General features: G+C 44.0%; 1 protein-coding gene across 1 annotated transcript in view; it reads right to left on the reverse strand.

Moving 5' to 3' along the window:
- ACOT7 (acyl-CoA thioesterase 7) overlaps positions 1-24,353 on the reverse strand; it is a 1,119,500-nt gene that overhangs the window by 486,092 nt on the left and 609,055 nt on the right. The window lies entirely within an intron of this gene.

The raw sequence follows: 24,353 nt of genomic DNA on the forward strand, positions 1-24,353 counted from the left end.
TTGCTAGTTGAGTGGCCCACCTGTACAATGTCCACAAGGTGGCAATCAGTGAAGATGGGGTAATTTTAACAACCCTTCCCACTGGGACAGGGGACCAGGCAAGGATGCCCACTTTCCCACCTCCTGTTTATTCTGTGCACAGAACCCCTGAACCACTTGACCAAGGTTTATGAGTGCTGGGAGTGACATGGCACAGTGGCAGAGTCCCTTCTGGAAAAGCTTGAGACTTTCAAGGACTGCACTGGCTACATGTGAAGTGGGCAAAGCTCTTGCAGATTGGAAAGTGGTTACAGACTTGCAACATACGGTTTGAAAAACCTAGATATCTATGTCAAACTGAGCACACAGTTTTTCCGAGAGGAGAATCTAGAGTCCCAGCTAATGAACCTGCAGGGTGACATAGCTAGATGGCAGAGAGCAGTCGTTCGTGAAATAATCACCCTCCCGAAACTCCTGTACGTCAAGCAGAATACGCCCTTTCCGATCTTGGAATCATTTTTCACCTGACTTGACAAAGGAGTGCACCTGTTTCTCTGGGACGGTGTGACCCTGGGGATAGCTCTGAGAACTCTGTACCAATTGGTATATAACGGCATATAATGGCAGGATTGCTCTCTCACACCTGAGGGCACACTACTGGGCCTCCCAAGTGAGCTACAACTGGGTGCATGGCCGAGGGGGGGCTGGGATGTCTGCTTGGATAAGTGCTCCATGACTGAGCCCATCTGGATTCACTATGTCCATGATTGGAAGGGCTGGACGGGCCTATTGGCTCTGGCACAAGCAGTCTTTGCTACCTGGGATAGAGCAAGAACTTTGGATGGATGGAATAGGAAAGCCACGAAGGGCATGTCGCTATCGGTTGACACTGTACTACGAGAGGTTGGCAAACTGCAGGGCTTTGCCCGCTGGGATCTGATTGGTAGTTCCAGTCTGGGGGACATAGTGGAGGATCAAATCTTTTTAAAGATTGGAAGAAGAAAATTAGCTCTCACATACGCAACTCTACAAATACACCCAGCTTAGAAATGCTTTACACGCTGATGCTCTTGAATGGTCTGAACTACCTGATGCATCCCCTCTTGAATGCCATCTACTGGGAGGTCTGCAAGGGAAAGGAGTAGCCTCCACCATATATACATTAATCATCCGTCATATTCCAGGTGGTCTCTGTAACCTTCGACGGCAGCTGGAACAAGACTTGCGAAACATGGAAAACGTGGACTAAGAAGTGGGCTTGATGCACCCCTGCAATGTCAATATTAGGGCATGATTCCAGCTAATCCAACTGTAGTTCATACATAGGGTGTATATTGCAAGGGACGGACACTACAAGATGAGGAAAAACCACAGGACTGACTGCCTGAGATGCCGAGACCCCAATGTAGTGGATCCTATTTAATTTTAATGGAAATCAGGTGTTTAGCTTAGCCTTTGGCTTGCAGGCCTGTGCCCCCATCACCTAGTGACATTTAACCTACTTAGCTTGCTCAGTTTTAGCACATTTATGTAATTATTTCATCCAAGATGGCAGCCATGTTTATGTCTTTAGAAGGCATCACTATCAGCATCAAAGATAAATGGAATACGTAGGTATTCACATCATGTACTTTCCCACTTTCGTGTGACAGTAACATTATGTACCTTTTCAGGGAAGTGTTTATATAATTGCTGCCCCAAGCATGGCTTCTTATCTATTGTTTGGGAACATACCTGTGTCAGGAGTCCTACAAGATCTGTATAAATACTTCTCACACAGACAAGATAATCTGAGGGATTCCTACCAGATGCCATCAACACTATGCATGCTACACATCGGAGTCTGATTTAGAGACCTTATTCCAAGGTAACAAGGTTTGGGTGGGCTCTTCTCATGGACATGTTAGTGGCAGATTAGGTTTAACACACCTAGCTCTCTTTAGGTTAGAGATTAGGTTCATCATGCTAGGGCATTAGGACCTATTTCACCTCTATTACATATTTCAAGTTATTGCAAGATGGTGGCGGTCTTTGTATTCAAGACTCTCGTATTTACCATTCTGTTTCTTGCATTGCTGATTATCCTAATCATTGCAGCCCAGGCATTTTACAGTAGATTGCAGACTTGTTATAAAACCTATTGAAAACTTTACTGCATCTCCTTCATTGCCTGTGTGTGACTGAGACATGTTGTTCAAGGGGTAATCTCCGCTTAACTACGACCTCCCTGAGATGTCGCACTCTTGAGTCCAGGTGTAAAGGTTGCCACAAATCACCTTTTACTGTTTGAGTTTTTGATGAGGTACTGCTTGTGAGCCGGGAGGGTTGGGACGACAGTTGTGACTTGCTGTAGGATTGGCCTGGTCACCTACAAACAAAAATGCTGTCATACCTAAACCAGCAGTCTTGCCTAGAGCAAGAGTCAAAGTACAACACCAATAGGTCATTCTTTTACACGCTGTGAGAATGTCCGGAGATCCAGAAATACTGGGAGAGTATACTGAGTGAACTGGGGGATGTACTGGAGCAGAAAATCCCACACAACCCCAAATGTGTTCTTATGGGATTTCCGGGGGACATTGACATGCTTCATAGGAAACTTGAGTTTTGCCCACTGGGTCTAGAGTCTGTAAACAGGGATACTACCCAGGCATGGAGTGCACTGACTATGCCTAATAAGATGGCTCACCAGAAAGGATATATGTATGGGAAGAGAGGGTGGGGTACACAGCCAGAGGGTGCCCTAGGAAATTGAAGAAGGTGTGAGGCAGGAGAAAGGCATTTTACGGTATGGGACTTGACAGTTCACAATTGTCCCCACAAAAATATACAGACACTGGATGATTGGTCGGGTGGGTCTGGACTGGTGGCCGGGTTGATGGTTCGACCCTCGCTTCTGGGGTGTATCCTGGTGATACCCCTTCTTCCTGGAGAAGAGGTTTTCTGTTGCCTCCCTTTTGCCACTATGCATTTCCAGCCAAACCCTGTTCAGTGTGAGAACTCCTGCTGGTTTGTAATGGTATCATATTCCATGATCTCTATATATGGTTGCAAACAAAATGCTAATAAAAACAGGTGACATAAAACAAGAATGCCTAGCAGTTGTAAATCGAGCCATTTCTGCTTGTGATCCTGACTGTTGAGCTTAAGGCTATGGTCCAGTTGTTGATTTATTATCTTGGTCTCATCCCTCAGCACACAACCAGATATATGAGTAACCAGCAGTGCCACCCTTTGGTTGCTTCATGGCGGTGACTCCATTTTCAAAACAGATTCATTTTATTATTCATAACAAAAGATGTATAGCTCAGACTGGCCTCTAAATCTTTATAAAAGGTTAGAGCTTTCCCTTATATGAAGGATAGAAAGGGTACCCACTGATGAATTCTAGGCATCAATACTATGTCAATGGGGCTTCAGGTTGAGTATATACCAGTTGGGTGAAGAGTGTCCTATTCATTTCCATTTACAGTTCTAATTTACATCACAGTGATGTAGACGTGAAAATTCTGCAGATATTATGGAGAAAAAGTCCCACTTTCAGGTGAGACGCATGAGCCACCACTCACTCATGAGCTTGTGAATGCCCATTTTAGGTGCTGGATACAATGGCCATTTTCTGCGTGACTGATGACTTCCTTACAACTCGTGAGTTTCAAGAACTGAAAAAAAGAGAAGTCAAACACTAAAATATATGATATCCTTTGCTTGGAAGGCAGTTGGAAGGACGGAGGACCTGACCACAGGTCAGGCCCTGTGGCCAAACCCGGTGAGCAGTCTGCAGCCAACAACCTCATGCACAATGGAGGTTTGGCAGGCAACCCCTGCTGCAAACAGCCAAAGGCTATGAACAACCTTGAATGGAGGAGCACAGGACCTGGTCACAGGCCAGGCCATGCAGCCAACCTCTTTGGCCATGTGCAGTGGGGGCTGAGCAACAACAGCAAAACTAGGCCCTGTGGTCAGATCTTGCGGGTAATCCCTGTTGTGCACAGCGGGTGCCATGGCATGGTGTTGCTTAGAGAGTGCTAGTGGATGGGCACAGGCCGGGCCCTTCAGTCAATCCTTGCTGTGTAAGACCAACACCTTGTGCAGCGTGGGACGGAGACTTAACACTCCTCAATTGCACCAGGCTCAGCAGCCAACCAGTATACCACACAGTCAAAGACCATGTGCAGCCTGGGTTATATGACCATGGTGAGGTAGGGCTGAGGGACTGGTCGCAGGCCACACCCTGTGTCCAACCTTTGCTGTGCACAGAGTTTGGCAGTGCATAACATGTGTTGGGTGGCCACAGAAGGTTGGCAGGCCCCACACCCTATCGTCATGGTTTAAACGTAAGAAAATCATAGAAAACACAATGAAATCCAGTGAAAAACAGTCAAAAAATGAGTTACGTAATAACTAACTGTTCAATATCACATCTATAGATTCTGGTGACAACATAGACCTCCACGCTTAAGGCAGAGTGGTTTGCAAATATTCCCAGAACCCCAAAATGGTAATATAGAACTATGTTAACATGCTCCTCATTATGTATTTTTTATAACATACATTTGTTTTAGATCACCTAACTTGAAAAGTAAGTTTGTTTAAAGTGCAGCTAAAAATGGGGAGTGACTGTCATTTAATAGCCCAATTGGCCAACACAGGGTTATAGGCAATAATCCCAGCCTGGCTAACTCCTGAATAGGACTCTCTAACTGGATACTGTAAGGTATCAAATTAACTGTGGCAATAAACCTGACCTGATGCCCATGTCGAATTTACTATCACAGTTAAAGTAATGCAACTTTTGGAAAGTTGCCACTCTGTAACATAGCAGGTCCAGTGGCCTCACACGGGCACTGGTCAACAGACAGTTTTCTGCCCACCTGGTGAGGAGTGTAAATGACCTCTGAGGGACACAAGCCCTGCTAAAGGATTTTAGCCTGACTGCTGTAGAAGGAGAATGGCCCAGCAAGCTGGCCTGCTACTACATCCAAGAGGGCGTTGTGAGACCCCTAACTCTGTGGCTAAATTCGCTCCACCTTACCCGTGGACCGAGGTATCACCACAAAGGCACCTCGGTTGACTACAGAGGACCCGGAGCATCCTTGAGCTTCTTTCCATTCTGTATCCCCAGCATCAGGACTACTCCATCATAGTCACATTGCAGTCGTGCTGTAAAGTTTGGTACTGTGCACGAAAATGCTCTACTGGCCACATAACTGTCCAAATCCGCTCCAATTACCTCCCAAACCTGCACTCTGTTGGATATGTTCATCCAAGTCATGCCAGAGTAGCCAAATTAACTTTTACAAACTTTTGAAAACTTTCCAAACTTGTTGTTGGCCAATTCTTGTTTGTGGTTGGTTATAAAAAAGTGATAATATTTTTAAAAATCTTCATCTCTGGAACCCTCCAGATGATTTTGCTCATCAAGGTCTCTAAAACTTCATTAAAATATAATCTATTATTATAAATTAGTGTCCTATTTCTTTAAGGTTGCATGACTTTGTTAACCATTGTTGCTCGAAGTCACAGCTACCAGGGTTGAACTAAAGTTTGTACAGATGAGCCTGACTGGGCTCAAGACAGGTTTTGTGAATGTATTCCATGGTAAGGTGCGCAGCCATACCATATAAGGCACCCAAATCCTTACAGAATCCATATTTCAGAGGGAAACCTAAAATACTTTCCATATTTTATTATTGCTAGTGAAATATGGGTTTACATCGCTGCACTGTGTACATTCAAATATTATTATTTTATCCATTTTGAATTACAAAATATATATATCAACCTTGTCAAGAAAGCAGCAAATCAGAGATTTGTAGGCTTTCATGATCACTTTTACACGCTGGGTGTGAATGGATCTTAGACGCATTGCACTAACATGCATAACCTTCCTCCCACGATATACCTGCGTTCCCCACAGCTCAAATGTCCCTACAATCATGCAGAAAGGCTGGGGCCGTATGCTGCTGTGTTAACTGGTATGCTTCTTCTAGCCCCACCAAAAGACTATAAAGTGGCATTTTGCCTGTAATTTAAAAATGGGAAGCATGGTTGTTAATGAAAATGTTGTTAGAAATTTAAAGCCAAAAATACATCTGAGTGTATATAGGGTCGGAATGTGTCATGCAAATGTGTATAAAGCGTGAGGGTTTACTCCTACTTTCCAATGCCTGAAATAGTCACTTCCTATGCATATGGGCAAAATTGTTCAAACAATATAATATATCTCTGCCCCCACATTATGCATCAGTAATGTGCTTTCCACATGTTAAATTCATAGTTTGATCGGTCGGGAAAAGAAACTGAAATGTTATAATTGTAAAACAAGCCATCTGAGTGAGTAAGTCAGACATAGGTACTCAGATGTGTTTGTGAATCTGTGAATGGGCTCCAAGGAATCTGACTTTGGGACTGCAGCTTAGGAAGTAAATGTGTAAAAACCAAATAATGGAGCTACAAATGTTGCTCCTCTATGTAACTAAAAAATATATAGTGTGTACAGTCTGTGTGGGACAGTGCTTTATTTGTACCTATGGTTAGTGCTGGTACATACTTGCCGACATTTGGTACTGGGATTCATTTACAAGAGGCAATCCTGATTATAAAGTAAAACCTACCCAGGATGTCAAGTCCTTTCTGCCCTGCCTGCCCAGGAATGCGCTGTAGCACCCACTGACATGCTTCATAATCCTGATGTCAAACACTAAGACTTGAGACTCCAGGCGAGCAACATGTTATTGTTAACATTGATCCCATGATCAGCATTGGTGGTTCTCATAACAGGCATGGCGGCATTGTTTGGAAAATTCTAACTGGGCTCAGTGGGCTGAAACTTGGGGGGCAGGGGTCTGCAGACCATGCACAGTATAGGCTCTGCAGTTGAACGGCATGTGCAACACTATTTATATACCTGACCTCTATACTTGAGCATGGCACTGTGGAAAGATGGAAAATAAAGTAAAAATTAATGCTAGATATATTTTGATAAATGATATGGAATGTTGAAATTGCATAATCATACTTTTGAACAACGGGAGATATATACAGCTCTTTAGCAGTGTTTTAGGGAACTTGTGTTGAAATTCCATTCTTTTGCAACCACTTCTGAATGACTTCATGGGGAGTCACATAATTCCTGAGGAAAGTGATGATCCCTGGCAAACCCGAAAATGATTGCCCCTCAGAGCTTCCAGACCTTTAGTCCATATATGTAAAGCTTATGCTGTAAAATTCACCATCATCATTGGGGGCCGAGGTGCTGCTCTGTAACTATTTTACTTTTTGCCTAGCACACGTACTAATGCACATAATACACTTAAATCTAAAGTGTGATTTTCTTGTTTAGTTTGACCGTAGTTTGATTTCTACATGGTTGCTAGCCACAGTTAGAGTATGTTCACGTTAAGTTAGCCACGGTCAACGCAGGCCTCAGTTAAACGACACACACTAATACTGAAATATATTTTTGGGTGCGGTGCTCTTCCACCTTGATTCCTCCTTTTAGGGAGTCAAGCAACAGTAGTTTAATTGTTTAATTTCTCTGAGAACTGTTATCATTGTGAGTTTTCACTGAAAGACAAATAATGAGTTTCTTGCACCTGTGCTGGAGACGGTCACACTGCAAAGTATCATTCTGTGCGAGATATCTCCTAAAGGGTGAGCAGCTGTAAGCTTTCTTTGTGTATTGCCTAGGAAGAAGGGAGAAGCCACCCTATCGAGAAATGCTGGATTTTTATTGGGCCCCACTTCAGGCACACAGGCAGAACCAATAAAATAAAAAATGACTACTTACATCGAACCATCTGAATTTTCTCTACATTATTTTATTTTCCCGTTTAGCATGGACAACTGAGTGGTGCTAATTTTGTTGATTTTTAATGGAAGACACCCTGAGTCCACCTGGAGAAAGTGTTGACTTAGAGGTAGACGACTCTGCTTCGACCAAAGTGCACTTAGCTATCATATTGATTTATATCCTTATTCACCATAGAGCTCTTCCCCTCTAAGGCCCTGAGTGGTTTACATATATTGCTAATGCCATTTGTGTTGTTAAAACACATACTCATAACTATGATCTGATGTACTGCAAATGAAACTGTTGCTTCAAGGAATTGAAACAAAATAGTAAATGTATATATCCAGTGGTAAAGCACATTCCAGGGATCGAATGAAATAACGCTAGAGCAATTTTGAATCAACAAACATCGGTGCTGGTGTTTCTTTTCCACTAATCTGTATGTTGTGGTTGTAAATGTTGTTTATGACTGTCCCATTAGGTGCAAATATTGATATGACTTTCTAGAGAAATTCAAGGTATTTTTCAGACTGATTGCATCTGATTTTCCACACCCATTTTGTGCCCATCAAATGTATATATTATTGGTTTAACGCCCTCTTTTCCCACTAGATCAATGTTGGTGGTGTGTGGGAGCAATAGCAAATTGTGATTCAGTACTATTTATATTCGAGTTTAAATTGCTGACTTTCCGAAGAGGGCAAAAAAAACAACGTTTTAAGTGCTATACCATTCTCTAAACAAAGACGTTTAAAATGTAGCTATGTTGGGGCAAAACTGCACCAACTGAAGTAATAAGGCCCCACAACTGCCAAAGACCTGTGCTTTGTGGAGATGATGTTTTTAATTAAACTAAATTAGGTACACTTTTCTGATAAATCGACCCCAAAATAAAACAAATATTTTCAAATGTTTAGTTTTGCAGAAAAGTTCCTACAAACTCGAGTCATACAAATTACCGAAAGTAGCAATTTTGAAAGTATTGCACGCTCTAAAAAAAGGGGGCTGATTCACAAAAGCATAAATCAGGATGATAACTTGTACTACAGGAGTGCTCTTAGATACTCTGACACGCCTTTGTGAACCAGCCTGGAAAATCCAACACCCTTTTACAACAAAATTAAAGACATCAGTATTTTCTATTAGTATTAATTCTCTAAGAATATTTCCTGAATATTACCATTCTATTCCAATTTTACATGCTTTTGGCCAAATCACCAATATATGTAAAAGTACGTAAACGAGTACTATAAGAGTATTCCTTTGAATCATTCAAAACCCCTTTGTTAATAGGAGCCATTAAGTCGTCCTCATAGTTCTACTTTCAACAGAGCTGCCTACATTAGGTAGGCTTCTCCGGGTACATAAGGTGTTAAGTATTACAATCAAGTGCATTCCATCATTTTTTGATGATCGTCCCAAAATATTCGAATGTGTGATCTCCTTAACAAAAAGTATTGCATTTTTTCTTATTTAACATAGATAGTTAATGTGATCTTCGTTTGACAAACCCAACGGTTAGACTGGCGCTAGTATTTAAAAGAAAAAAAATGATTCTCATCCTTCCTGACCAGACCAAAGGAACTCATTTGCCCCTTTTGATGCGTTGCTAGGCAACCGATGCGCAAGCGCCTCAAACCATGTTCCTTCCACAAAGTTTAAGGCTAACTAAAATTAACAAGAAGGAAAAAATGCTCATGAAAGGAGAGGGAACACTTTCCTTCAAAAGCACCGCATCAATCTGCTCTTCCGGACACAGCTGTCAGCGTTTCTACCTCTCAGGCATCGCCATTATAATAATGTTTTATGCCTCGGAAAGTACTTGAGCGCCAGCGTCGGCATACAACATTTGGGTTGTCTGCCCTTAATTGTATCCCAAAGATAACTGCTTGATTTGAGATTAGAATCGCCGTGTGCTGTTAAAAATGCTTTCTTACCTTGAATAAGTAGTCGTAGCAGTGAAATGTGGTCACGGGAGTGCTGTTTTACTACGTTTTTTTGCAGTTTTATATAGCGTTACCTTTCAGGCATTAACACACTTTATAAAAGAATCAACAAGCTATAGCAACGCCAATAGGTCTCGCCTATGCAAGAACTATTGACTTTGCCAATGTGTTTTAGCCATGTTGTTCACCAGCATTGGTGCTGTTCAGTAAGGCTAAATGTTAGTGGCATAGAGGAGAACGGCGTGGAGTGTCGTAGAGTGGAATGGCAAAGCATGGAGTACAGTGGAGTGGCAGAGACTGTCTTGTATTGGAGTGGCATAATGAGTAGTAGTGCAGAGTGGCACTGAAGTGGCACAGAGCAGAGTGGACAGGTGTACAGTGCAGAGTATAGTGACGTAGAGTACAGTGGCACTGAGTGCAGTTGCATTGAATTCAGGAGCATACAATGCAGCATCATAGAATGCAGTGGCGTAGATTGGAGTGGTGCATAGTAGAGTGCAGAGGTCCAGGTTGGAGTGGCGCAGAGTTGAGTGATGCAGAGGGTAGTGGTGCAGAACAGGGTCGATTGGCATAGAGTGCAGTGGTGTACAGTGCAGAGTAGAGTCAACTGCCATAGAGTGCAGTGGCATAGTGTTGGAGCAGGGTATACTTCCATAGAGTGCAGTGGCATAGAGTGCAATGGCGTAGAGTGGAGTAGTGCAGAGTAGAGTGACGTAGAGTTCAGTGGTGGAGAGTGCAATGTTGCAGAGTAGAGTGTCAGAGTGCAGTGGTGTACAGTAGAGTAGGATGGGGTAGAGAAAAGTGGCATAGAGTACAGTGATGCAGAGTAGAGTTCAGTGGCATACAGTGTAGTGACAGAGTGCAGTTGTGTAGAATGTATTGGCATAGAGTGCAGTGGTTAAGAGTAGTGCTCCCTTAGGGTGCAATGGCACAGAGTAGAGTGGTGCAAAGTGGAATAGAATGGCTTAGAGTGTAGTGACCGAGAGTAGATTGTTTCAGAGTAGAGTGAAGTGGCATAGAGTAGAGTCGTGCAGAGTAGAGTATAGTTGCCTAGAGTGGTACAGAGTGTAACAGTATAGTGTACTGTGCAGCGGCATAGAGTGCAGTGGTGCAGGGTAGGTTAGAGTGGCATACAGTGGACTGCGTGGAGTGCAGGGGCACAGGGTTGAGTGTTACAGAGTAAAATGCATTGAAGTAGAGTGTACTGGCATAGAGTGCAGTGGAATAGAGTGAAGTGTTGTAGGGTGGTGTACAGTACAGTGGCGTACAGTGGAGCTGTGCAGAGTAGATTGGTGTGGCCTAGATTGGAGTGGTGTACAGTGCAGTCGCAAAGAGTGCAGTGGTGTAGAGTAGAGTGGCGAAGAGTGCATTAGCCTAGAGTGAAGTAGTACAGGGTAGAGTAGAGAGATGTAGCATAAAGTGGTATAGAGTGCAGTGGCGTAGATTGGAGAGGTGAAGAGTACAATTGTGTGTAGTGGTGTAAAGTGGAGTGGTGTAGAGTAGAGTGCAATAGCGTACAGTGGTGCAGAGTGGAGTGGGGAAGAGTGGAGTACTCATGGTGTGGTAGCACACTGTCATTACTGACAATCCATTTTCAAATGAAATGACCTTTACATTTGCATAGACATATGGCTTTACTAATAAAACTGTACAGTGCACAGGGGAAAATGTGTGGAAATTGCAGCACCTACTTTAATATTTAATTTTGACCATATTAAAGGATTTGTTTCCACAACACTTGTGAAATAACAACAAATGTGCTTCATTTGTGCATTCATAATTCTGATATATTCTGAAACACTTGCACAATTAATTTAAATGTTGTGTGCTAGAAAAAAACTATTTCCTACCCCCAGTATTCAGCAGAATTATCACATAAACCCTCTCACTTTGAAGTCAGAGAAAGAAAGTAAAGAAGTGCCCATGGAAGACAGTACCTGACATTTGACCTCAGTCTTTGAATGCACAGCAAATGTGACCAGAATCAAACAAGATTTAAAGGCCTGTTAACAAAAAGGGAGTTTGTGGATACAGAAAACATGGTTTAGGTAACAGGAGGGATGAAGTGAACCTGGAGTGCCTAAAGCAAAAAAAAGCCAGCAAATGGAAAGCCAGAAAGTGTGAGTTACAAACCGCAAAGCCAATGAAAATCAACGAGTGGAATGCATTCCTAGGTCAACTTGATGAAAGTCCCCAAGATGTCTTTAGAAAACCAGACAGCATTGCTTTGTGGTAGGCAGCAACCTAAAAATTGCCACACTAGAGGGAAACATTATCTGAGGGTTTCTGTGTAACAAAACTAATATCTCTGAACCAGTGATTTTCTCCTAGCTCACAATAGCCATTGTTATTACTCAGTTCACAACTGCTGCATCTTTTACTGAGGTGGCGGTCAAAAGAAACTCCACTTTTCCAAGTAAGGCGGGCAGCCCAGCCCTGCCCGCTGCCTGCAGCACAGGGGCAGATGTGCCTTTGAGAAAGAGTGTGGGTTGGCGGGACCAGATGAAGTCCATCTGTCAGATAACAAGACATTCTCGGCCTCAAAATGAAGTGCAGAAATCCTGATGATGTATTGTGGATTCTCTTGCTCTTCCGACGCAAAATACCAAAGTCCTCCCAAGATCCTAAAGTTCACCTAGTTCCATGCATCTATGCACACAGCAAGTAAACAAGAACGCATCATTTTTCATATCAAAGTCTTGCTTGATTCCTAACCTTATACTTATTAATAAGAATGTAAAACCTGCATTCTATGGTTCAGTAATTGATGGGATGGACCCTATCAGAGGTCAACAGGTTTGGATACCTTACTATTTCTTGGCCTTCACTTGGCTGCATCAGCCACATTTTGAAGTTATTTATTAATTGTGCACTTGGATCTTTTTTATATTGGCACTACATAGTTCCACCTGGGCCAAAAGCATTGTGATTTCTCTTGTCTTGTTGCATTGACACTGGGGCCAAAGATCATATGATGGCACTATCTGTGATGTTATCAAGGAGTCAAATGGCACGATATCTATCATGATAATCATATGATTTTGTTGCCATGAGAGCCAGTAGCTTGGCAAGGATGCCATAGGCCTTGGTGCAAGCAAGACACACAGCCCCTTTGAATCCTGTTGAGGTAGGCAAATACAGTATTGTCAGGATTTAGTGGGCAATGGGCTATGGTGCCCCATAATTGCTGCACAAATGGTCACTTTGCCTCTGATAAGAAATCTATGACATGCATTTAAAAGCAGCACTGAGCTGCCAAGCAACTGTTTCCTTTTTAGGTCTAGCATAGCCAAGCCCTCTTCAGCAATTCTTTGAGACGAGGTCAGTCTCTGCTCGGATCAGCCCTGGTAAGTATTTCCTTCTCCTAGGCATGCAATTGGCCATTAGGTCTAAAATTCCAACTCATTGGAGCTGCTTTCATGGCCAAGAGCCCTCATATAGTGGAGAATACTTCCCCCTGCATGAGTCATCATAAGTCAAACCAGCAAGCCCTTAGAGTCACTCTGGTTCTGGGTTGAAGAGATTTAGGTCCAGGTCTCACTACCAGGAAAGGAAGGCAGCAGGCAACAGGCCAGCACAGCAGAGAAGGAGTCAAGCAAAGTGACAGCCCTTTCAGCAGCAAAGCAGTCTTTCTTCCTGGCAGAGTATCCACAGGTCCAGAAGTGCACCAGGTGTGACAGAGCTTCAAGTAATGCAACCTCTGCATGCTGGCACCCCTAGGCAGCACAGTTTTCCCACCATGTAGTCTACACTTTGCCAATCTTCAGAATACACCCTCCATATTCGGATATCAACCATACTGGAAAAATGCCAGCAGAAACTCCGCCCACCAACTCATCCAATGGATCCGCACTTTACGTTTGCACATTTTACTACTTGCACAGTTTCTAAATCGAAGTAAACAGGCTAAAAATGCAGTACATTAAAATAGAACAAAAAGAGAGCTAAAACCATTCATTTAACTCCAATTATGGATGCCCATGTTTTGGTGTTTCTTGCTATTACAGGCATTTCACGAAGATGCTTTTTGATAGGGGCTGAGGGTAATGGTCTTCTGCCCCTGGGTGCAACAAGTCGCCGTCATTTGGCAGGTCCACTGCGCCAAAGACCATTAACCACAATCCTTGTCAGGGTGAACTACAAAAGCCACTAAATCACTCTGGTAGATTGGCACAAAAGCAGTCAGGCTTACACTAGAGGTGATGTGTTAAGTATTTATGCAGCATTTAAACAGTAATAAATTGAAAACACACCATAAGAAAAAATCCCAAATCAATTTACCAAAAAAGTAAAAATTTTAATAAAGGTAATGGCACCAAAGAGAACAATGTAAATGCAACCAGTAGAACCGTAGTTATGAATTGTTAATGGTTTTAGTGTAATCTAGTACATAAAAAATCAAAGTGGCAACTGTATACATCTGGTCTCATGGACTGGGAGGAGCATGGTTCAGATACAAGAGGTTGATTGGGCCCAGTCTCTTCTTACCTTCAACTTGGAAAAACTTGAATAAAAGTCTGGGAAAAGGTAGAGATCAGTGGGGCAAGGCAGCAGGCTGTGTCCAAGGAGGCGTCATCATCGGAGAGCTGCTGGACAAAGTCTTAGTGAAGCCATTGACGACGGCGGGAAAAAGCTCTGAGCAGGAAAAGCTAGATTTCCAGGCCAAGGAAGTCATCAATAGGGAGCCAGTCAGCGTTGAGCCAGGTGAAGATTTTTACCTGCAGAATTAGATACATTTTTGGAAGTCAAAAACCTCCAGCATTATAAAGCCACAGTCTATAGCCAAACAGGGCTCCACAAGGCTTGATACCGTTGCTGAGAGTTCCTGCTGAAAGGTGTTTGCTGCTGTGGAGAAGAAGGTAGTAGGAGCTACCGCAAAGTCAGGCTGACTGGCAATGCATCTTAGGCAGATCGGCTGGCAGGTAGGTCCTGGTCTTCTGTCAGTTACTTCTCCAGTAAATTCTAAGTCCTATGTTTTAGGGTTAGGCAGAAGCAGTACCACTAGCCCTACTTCCAAGGGTCCAGGAACTACTTGCGGGGTCAGGATTCACACCAGCAGAGGCCAGGTTCGGGGTTCAATGCCTCAGGAGCTTGTTATGTCGCTGTAGTTCACACAGGAGGACAGCCAACTAACCCTTGGAGTCATCTCTGGTCGTCCTGGGTTCACCGAGGGTCCAGGTCTCCTTCAATCAGCAGGACAGATCTCTGGTGGGCCAGGAGTGCACTGAAGAGGTGTTCTGAGGGTCCATTATTTATACCTGGTGCCAGTCTTTAAAGTAGGGGGATTACCTATACTACCCCTACATTTGGTTCTGGAAAGTTCTGCAGAGTTCTTCCTTTCCCCTACCAAGGTTCCAAGAAGTCTCACTGACAAAAGGCTAGTGTCAGGTTCCTTTGACTGTGCTGGAAACCAGCTCTGTGAAGTATACGTGGGGCAGGGAACAGCTCCTCCCACAGCCATCCTGGGAGGATGGCCCAACCTGCCAACACCTAGTTCCCTTTTGTGTCACTGTCTGGGAGGAATACACAAAGTCCAACAGCAGAGCCATTAACAGTCATGTGACTCAGAACACTGGCAGAAGGTACAAATGTCTAGGGCAGGAACCTACCAACTTTTTTAAAGTGACATTTTTAGAATTGTGAGTTAAAATTTGACTTTATCATTAATGAGGATTTTAAATGTGAATTAATTTGAGTCTAAACATGACATCTCTACCTGCTACCAATCCAACGTTAGCACAAAGGTAATAAGGTAACCCAATGTTAGTAAATGCGTAAGATAGGCCTTACAATAGTGAAAAATGACTTTAGGAAAGTTTCCCTACCAGGACATGAAAAACTTAAGAACACTTATAATACTTTTTAAATACAATGCACCCTGCCCTATGAGCATTGAGGGCCAACCTTAGCTGTGACTCGTATGTATTAACAAGCATTTGCAATGCAATTGGTCTCGTATTTGCTTGAGATAGAACTAATGGCATTGTAAATTCATAACTGTTTTTTTCTCACCACATAAATTGGTCAACCTTGCCTCATAATTTGGTCCTTTCCTGACACATAATTCCAGTGGCCCTGCATATAACTAAAGCACTTCCTTTTAACTTCTTCCTCTATCTGCAGCCAAAATGAAAATGTTGCCATTTAGCATGTTAATTTAAATCTGCCATGCTAATTCCAATAGAATCCCACTTTTACCAGCCCACCATCAGAGTTGCTGGCTGGCTAACACAATTCCCCATAAAAAACCCACACAAGACAGCCATGAGGAGTAACAAGAGAAATAAATTAGAAGGGTCAGCCAAATATATCAAGAGTGTTCAACAGTCATAGTGTAATAAGGATGTTAAATTGGCCTGAATCATGGTCATAACTGCAATAAGAAGAAATTAATAAAAAATATACAATTATATAAACCCAATAAAAACCTTTATCGGAAATAAACTGCAACGCCCACAACGGCCCCTCAAGGACACGATAATTAAAACAGCATTGGTAAGAAACATGGTCATGTAACCATATAATTAGCCCCTAATGGACATAATCACATGAAAAGAAAATTACCAAACATAATGCAGTGTAACCATATAGTTTGCCCCTGGAAGGCATAGTGCATTACACATTTTCAGGGCTAGCATGCCTACTGCAATGACATTACAAACAAGACCCTTAAAATCTAAATTACTCTCAGCTGTAAAACAAAAGTTCCAATCATGAGAGAGGTTTAAAAGACACTCAATGATGGGAGAGTTTATTATTTTGGGATCCCCACTAACCTTTTGTGGGGACCCAGGGATCTAGACAGTAAGAGCAGGTTGTCGTGAGCCTTTTGAAGGTGGTCCCATTGTCATAGGACCACCACAGGCTGAGTTTTGTGCAAAATGTTTTGTAAAAGAATGCCCTGCAAAGCATTATGGGACGGGCGAGTGCATCTGATATTGTAGTATGTTGATTGTAATGTTCAGAACAGCCCCTCGAGGACACCACAATAAAAATATCATTGTAAGGAACATGGTCATGTAACCATGCAGTAAGGCCCTAGAAAGCATAACCACATGAAAACAGAATGGCAGAAAATAATACACTACAACCATATATTTAGTTCCTAATGGGCACAGTGCATCACATATTTGCAGGGTTAGCAGGTGTACTACAAAACTAAGCCCCTTAGAACAGAAACTACTCTAATCTATAAAACAAAAGTTTTAACCATAAGAGAGCTTAGAAAGAGACTGAATGGTGGGAGGGGATATTATTTTGGGGTCCCCACTAACCTAGTGTGGAGACCCAGACATGACATAAACAGAAAGTGTGTTTCATGCTGAATGTTTTGGTGGTGATCCTCTTGTCCTAACACCACGGGAGGTCGAGTTATGAGCAACAATGTTGTGAAAAAAGAATGCTTGCAAAGCATTATGGGTCGAGTTTTCCCTGGTGCAGTGAATACTGTATTACCAGCTCTCCCACTGTGCTGCCTTTTGTGAATTTCTATGTATTTTAGTAAAGCATTTATCAAATCTAATTTTTTTGGGGAAAGCTATGGAGGGCAAAGGGGAGAGCCAAAAGAAATTACCCTGATGAGGTAACAATGTGAACAATGTGACCAGCGCTTCAATACTGCTGCTGGTGTTTGCGCTCAATGGAATTTTGGAAAGGCAAATCATCCATCTCCTGAGAGCATACCATCTCGGGGAAAGGTGTTTTCACAGATTGGCTGGTTTCATTAAAAGACTTTTAGCACCATCACTCATTTCCACAAAAACAGCCAAGATGGCACCACCCCTACCAGGTCTGAAGGCAAATGTCAAAACAGATACATTTCAAGTGTATCAAAGTATATAAAAAAGGCATTAGGGTTCAGCAATTCCCAGGCAGACACAAATTATCCTGTTTTTGGGCACAAACTCGAAAGAACCTCGGAAGGGATGTTCCTCTTTTTTATGATCATATTTATGGAATTGTGGTGCAAACAATAGTAAGTTACAATGCTACAATCATGTTTATATACTTTAACCGCAAAGAATCATGATGTAAGCAAGAGTATTCAAGAAGCTGTCCATCACAATACAGATATCCCACTCAGGACAAAACCTAATCCACTTATGGCTACACATCATGCAAAGGCAGGGTATCTCCTGGCTATCTGAAACTACTAAAGAGAACAAACAATATCCAATCAGTTTCTAAAGAACAGAGAAAAACAGGATCCATATAACTGAATAACAAACACATAGACAGTCAAGATGAAAAGGGTACCCCAGCAGCAAAACTACCTATTTTGGGCGTGATCAGATGTATTAGTGTTTCTCTGGCACAACCCGTGAACGGGGTTTAAACTGGATACTCAAAATAGGTGTCAAGATTGTAAGGTCCCACCACAAGGAGTCGAAGGTAATGGGATAACTAAAGTCAAAAAGACGCCCCAATTATCATCAAAAATATCTATCTGATCATATAGTTTATGTATTGCTCTCTCACTGGATGCCATATCCACCATGGCTGTAGTCATTCCTCCACAGTCAGTGGTGTAGTGACTTCCAGTGTCTCAGGATACAATTTGTGACTACTGCCAGGGAGGTGTCAAGCTAGTGGTTCTGATGAGCGGGGATACCATCAATGTTATCTGTTGTGTGCAGGAGTGACAAATCAAGTGATGGTTTTAGAGGCAGATTGGTGTTGATGTGGAGAACATTCTGTCTCCCAGTGGGGTTGGACTGTTGGGCGTCCCCAAAGTAAATGAATTGTATTCCCCCCTGACGTGAATGCATTGCCAGCAGTGGGGAGACCAGTGCCAGTCAAGGAGAATCTTAAAATAGCTAAATTGCAGCCTATCTGCTTTCCACAGCCTTTTGTGTGTGTGAATAAAGAATGTCTATCCAGTCACTTTAATTCAAAGAGTCTTGAAGATGGAGCTTCCATCGTTTATACAGGAAGTTCAAAGTGGGCTTTGAGTACAAGTGATCAATGACGGTCTCATAGAGGCCTGAGGTGAGCTTATGTGTGAATGCTGGAGCTGCTGCCATGCAAGAAACAGACACCAAACACCAGTTACTTTGGTAATCTAACTTCCTGGCGGGAAGTTCAACATATTTATTTACTCTGCCCTGACGTCATGGTCAGGACCTAAAGGGGGCTACGGGCAGGGATCATTACCAATAACCCTTGGGTGCATTGAATGGTGGGATGAACCACCAGTGTTGACATAACATCCCTCCCAAACTAAACAAAAAGAAAAACCATCAGAGATGTGAAAAGAAAAAAGAATACAAAACACCACATAACAAAACTTTTGTGGCACGTGCAAACACTTTGACAAAATGCAAATATAACTGTATGTCCCTTCAGCACTCACTTGTGGACAAAATTCCAGAGTTGGGAGGCCACCATCGGGATAGGGTGAAGGTGGTACCTCAGGTTATGGGATCGCTGACTTTGTTGACTGGTCCCGTGGTTTGGCTCCACAACCTCGGAGTCAGTGCTGGAACTGCATCGAAACGTGCAGTCTGTCTTTTGCACTGGATCATCAGTGATGATGACCACTTTCCCCTCAGAGCGTGGGGTCTCAAAAGTTGTCATTTCTGGGAAACCCTCTCCTTTGTCCATGGTATCTGTTTCGTTGGCTCATTACCTGCAGCTTTCCACCATTTGGTAACGTTTGAAACAAATGTGAAAAAGGTCACATTTCCCATGATTGTCTCTGCGCCTCATGTGGCGATGACCATGGTGCCCTTCCCTTGTATCACCTTTCATCCAGCGGGTTCAAAGGCAAGGTGGAACTTACTTCCAGGGAGTCTGTCTCTTACAAGCACCAGATCTCTTTCTCACAGGTGTCCTCTGGGAGGACACCTTGTCATTTTTTGTTTTTTCGTCAACGGAGGGCACTTGTCGCCTTGTCTCGGAGAATGGATGATTGCTCTATGTGAGGAATATTGTCGCTCACCTGACCATTAGGGCACAGGTTATTAGGGCTGACAGGGTCATGGAGTGAGGAGTTAGTCGTATTCTCTGAGGAACGCATATGGGGCACAGTCTATGTTCCTCTCTTCTGCCAGTGCAATGTGAATTGTCTTGTGGAGGGTCCTCATTAGGCGCTCCACCTTTTCATTTCCTTGGGGCCACCGGGTCGAGACATTTTTGTGAAAGATGTTCTGGGATTTTAGATACTTGGCAAAGTCCTTGCTGGAAAATGGAGGCCTGTTATCCGTGCGTCGTTCGTGGATGAGCCCATGAGCGGCCATGATTTTCTCGATATAAGAAATGATCTGTTTTGCTGATATGGCATTGATGATTTTGACTTTGGGATATTTGGAGAAGTCATCCACAACAACTCCGATGTGAGGGCCATCGGGCAGACTGCCAAAGTGGTGCCACAGGATCGCTGGGATGGGAGTCCTGATGATTGGTGAGGGAGGCTCAGCAGGGTTGGTTGCTTGACAAATCGAGCACTGGCTGACAATCTGCTCCACTAGGCTGTCCAATGAGGCGAACCACACCTTGCTCTTCAGCCTGGCCTTTATCTTCACAACATCTTGATGTGCAGAGTGGGCTAGGTCAACTACTCGTTGCTGGAGGACGTGCGGAATTACAATGCGAGGTCCCCTCAGCAAGCATCCTATTGGGGATAGCACCAGCTTATCTCGAACATTCCAGAGAGATGTAATGGTTTGTTCAGCCTCCAGTGTGCAATGAAATAGGTTATGAGTGATCTTGTCCCAGATACTGGATGAGAAAGCGGTCATCATTAGATGGAGACAGTCATCCTTTAGAGTTTCACTGACGATGTCATCCAATGATATTGGTAGCAGTCTTGCTCTCTCCACTACAAGCTTTACATACTCTTCCACTTCTTCCACTTCTGACTCCTCTCCCTTGGTGGCAGGCCGGGTATGTCAGGATAAATAATCAGCCATGTTCTTTGATCCGTGCAGATAGACCCCTGAGAAGCAATATTCTTGGAGCTGCAAAATCCACTTCTCGATCTGCAGTGGTGGCTTGGAGGAGCATAGTGGAATAAGCGGCTCATGGTCTGTGTGAACTATAAATGGGTGCCCATAGAAGTATAGGTGGTAATGCAGATACCCTCACTGGATGGCGATGGCCTCTTTCTCAAAATGACAATCTTTTTGCTCAGTGTCAGTTAGCGCTTGGCTGGCATACGCCACTGGGGCCCGTTCTCCATTACTTTGCTTCTATGAGAGCACAGCTCCATCTCTGTGGGCTGGCGTCTACAAAAAATTCTGATTTCAGCTGCAGATTGAAGTATGCCAGGGTTGTTTTTTCACAGAGGGCGTCCTTTGTTGCTTGGAATGCTCATTCCTGGGCTCGGCCATACTCCGAGATAGTGTTAGACTTCATTAGTTCAGGGAGAGGAGCCGTCAGTGAAGTGAGATTGGGGATGAATGTCCAAAGTAGGTCATCATCCCAAAGAGCCTTCGTACCCCAGTGATAAAGGTGGGTGCCGGTGTGGAGCGGATGTCTTGGACCTTGACCGGTCAGGCCTGACTCCATGTTCTGAGATTTTGTAACCAAAAAAGCTGACTTCCCTCTTGAGAACTGCTTATTCCTCGCGGTGCAAGGTGAGTCCACTATCCAGGAGTCATTGAAATGTAGCTCTCAGTTTTTCAAGATGCTCTTCCAAGGTTGTGAGTGTATCAAAATGTTGTCACTGACATTGAGAACCCCGGAAAGTCCTGCCAACACTCCTTGGTTTCTGTCCCGAAAGACCTCTGCAGTACTTGATACCCCAAAGCTGAGGTGCTTGTACCTTCTGAGGCCCACATGAGTGGAGAAGGTGGTGATTGATGGACAAACTCCGGCATCAACATTAACTAGTGGGAACCTTCTCAGAGGTCTACCTTTGAAAACTATTTGGAGCCACTCACTTCAGGCACAATGTCATCTATTGTGGGTGTCAGGTGTCTTTCTCAACAGATCGCCAGATTTGGAAGTCGCATGTCCACACATATTCTGACCTCGCCTGGCTGTTTGGGCTTGCGGGTCACGATGATTGGGGACACCCATGGTGTAGGACCATCGACCTTTCCTATAATGTCTGCTTCTTCCAGCTTTCTTAGTTCGGCCTCTACTTTCGGTCGGAGATGTAAGGCCACCCAGTGATGGAAAAGGGCAACAGATTGGATTGACTTTTCCACATGGAGGTGTAGCATTCAATCTTTTAAACACCCAATCCCCTCAAACAGTTTTGAGTATTCCCCTACCAGGGTGTCTATGACAGACAGGTGTATGCTGTAGGCAAATGTGACAAGTTGGAGGCGCTCAGCCATCTTGCAGCTCAGAAACATCCCTGACACTTCCTGGGTGACGTAGACCCTCGCCTTGATCTTCGTGAGTGATGGTGGCCGTGAAGGCGCCTGTTAGGGGTAAGGGTGCTGACGAATCAAATGAATACACTTGATTGGTGGTGGGTCTAAGCATCAGATGACACAGGAGCTTCTGGTACATAGGCTACGCCATTATGTTGCTGGAGGTGCCGGAATCGATCAGCACCGACATGGAATGTCCTTCTACTGTGACCATGCATTTAGGGATGCATTGTCCGTTCTGTTTTTCTGGTTGCATTGCATGGAGGAAATGTACTGTGCCCTACATGTCGTCATTGCTGTCAGGCGAACCTGACGTCCCCATGACATGTGTAACTTTTTCTGCATGGGTTTGCTGGCTATGAATTTTCAGACTTTAGCAAAATGGTTCAGCTTGTTGCATGCTGAACACCTCTTCCCTTGCACCGGGCAGATACCTTGGTGGAGATAGGAGCTACCAGTGGCAGGTCTTTTGTGTTCTGGTTGACTCGGGCGGATTTTTCTTCACTCCGGTTGAGTGCTAGTAACTGCGTGGACTGGTTCTGGCTTGATAGGTCACTGGTGGGTAGCCTTTATGTGTGCTGCTCGTACTTTGGACAGTTCCGTAGAACAACATAGTGTCAAGATGTTGGCCATTGACATTCCCAGTACCTGGAGTATGTTCTCTCGCAGTTTGGTGGAGGAGCAGCCTTGTATGAATTGGGCTCTAATCTCATCTTCTTTGTTTGCTAGGGCGCACGTGCTTGCCAGTTCTCTTAGTCGAGTGTAGAGTGCATCGACCCTGTTGTTGCCTAGCTTGGTGTAACAAGAATCACTTGTAATCTGGCTTTGCGAGCGGTTCAAGGTGCGTCTTAAGTGTTTGTTTTAGTGTTTTGTAGGTGTGTGGAGGTCCTGCTTCATTGAGAGACTTTGTGGTTTTGTGTATTACAACACCTCACAGACTTAGAAGCATGAGGCATTTCCTATCATTGTCAATGGCTATTTTGGCAAAGTACGCTTCTAGGTGGTCTTTCTACTACCTCCATTGTGCTGAGAGGGAGAATGGGGTTCCAGCGCATATGAATGACTCCAGGGTCGGAATTGATGCCGTCTTTTGTGGGTGGTTGGCCTCGGGGTGATGAAGAATTGCTGTACTGCAAAGGTTGTTATTCTGTTGTGATGGTGTGTCTCCCTTGTTTTCCTATTATTTATCTCTCATTGTCTCCACTTTTTTTCATGAACAGTGACACAGTCTATTGCCCTTGATGCCCACATGACTCTGAATTTCCTTAGAAAATGGCAGGCCACACACCTCCCTGGGCCCCACTGTGTACTGTAATGCAGGTGGGGAGCTTGTACTCACAAAAGAAAACCAGTCCTGGTGGACACAGTTTGCCTGGTGTTAGACAGAGGAGCCTCCACACCATCTCAATGTCTTGCAGCCAGCTGGGGGAAACGGGCCTCTTCAACAAGGGTGGGAAGAGCACCACAACCAGGCCAGTTGAGGGAGCTGGGGCATGTCCAACATGCTGACGGCTCAGAGCTCCAGCATGGGAGGCAGAAGTTCCTGGAGCCTGGGGCTGGTCAGTGTCAACAGAGGTGGGGCATTGCGGGTGGGGCCAGTGCAGAGACACTGTGGTATTGGCTGGCAGGTCACCACGAGGCAGCAGAGAGCAGAGAGGTGTGCAGACAGGCTGTGCTCAAGGTATGATGTAGGGCAGGCGGGCCGTCAGGGTGTGCACCGCACACTGGATGAATGATGCCGTCAGGCGGGCATATAAAGTAGTGATGGTATGTTCCCACTCATCGCCAGCTGTTATATATGAGGGGAAGGACACTGCGTTGAATGCTGGAGCTGCTGCCGTGCAAGAAACAGACACCACACACCAGTTACTTTGGTAGTCTAACTTCCTGGCGGGAAGTTCAATATATTTATTTACTCTGTCCTGACGTCATGGCCAGGACCAATCGGGTGCTACTGGCAGGGGTCATTACCAAAACCCCTCAGGTGCATTGAATGGTGGGGTGAACCACCAGGGACGACATAACAGATAGAGTTGGTATGAGGAAAGATTTTTGTGCTTTTCTGTTATAGTGTTGAAATGTTTTCCGACATTTCCTGAATATTTTTTTTCCAGAATCAGCCAGTCAGGAACTACAAGAGTAGGTTGGAAGTAGTATACAAATTGGGAAAGGTGTATAGCCATATGGTATAATTCAATGCAAGGCAGGCGGAGCCCTGCGGCTGTAGTGCTGGTATGTAGCTTGGCTGCTGAGAGGCTAAGGGCTTTCCCCTGCTAAATATAGTGTTGAATCTAGGAATCAATCAGCTGT

Source organism: Pleurodeles waltl, chromosome 6, assembly GCF_031143425.1.
Source record: "Pleurodeles waltl isolate 20211129_DDA chromosome 6, aPleWal1.hap1.20221129, whole genome shotgun sequence".
In the NCBI taxonomy this organism is placed as follows: Eukaryota; Metazoa; Chordata; class Amphibia; order Caudata; family Salamandridae; genus Pleurodeles; species Pleurodeles waltl.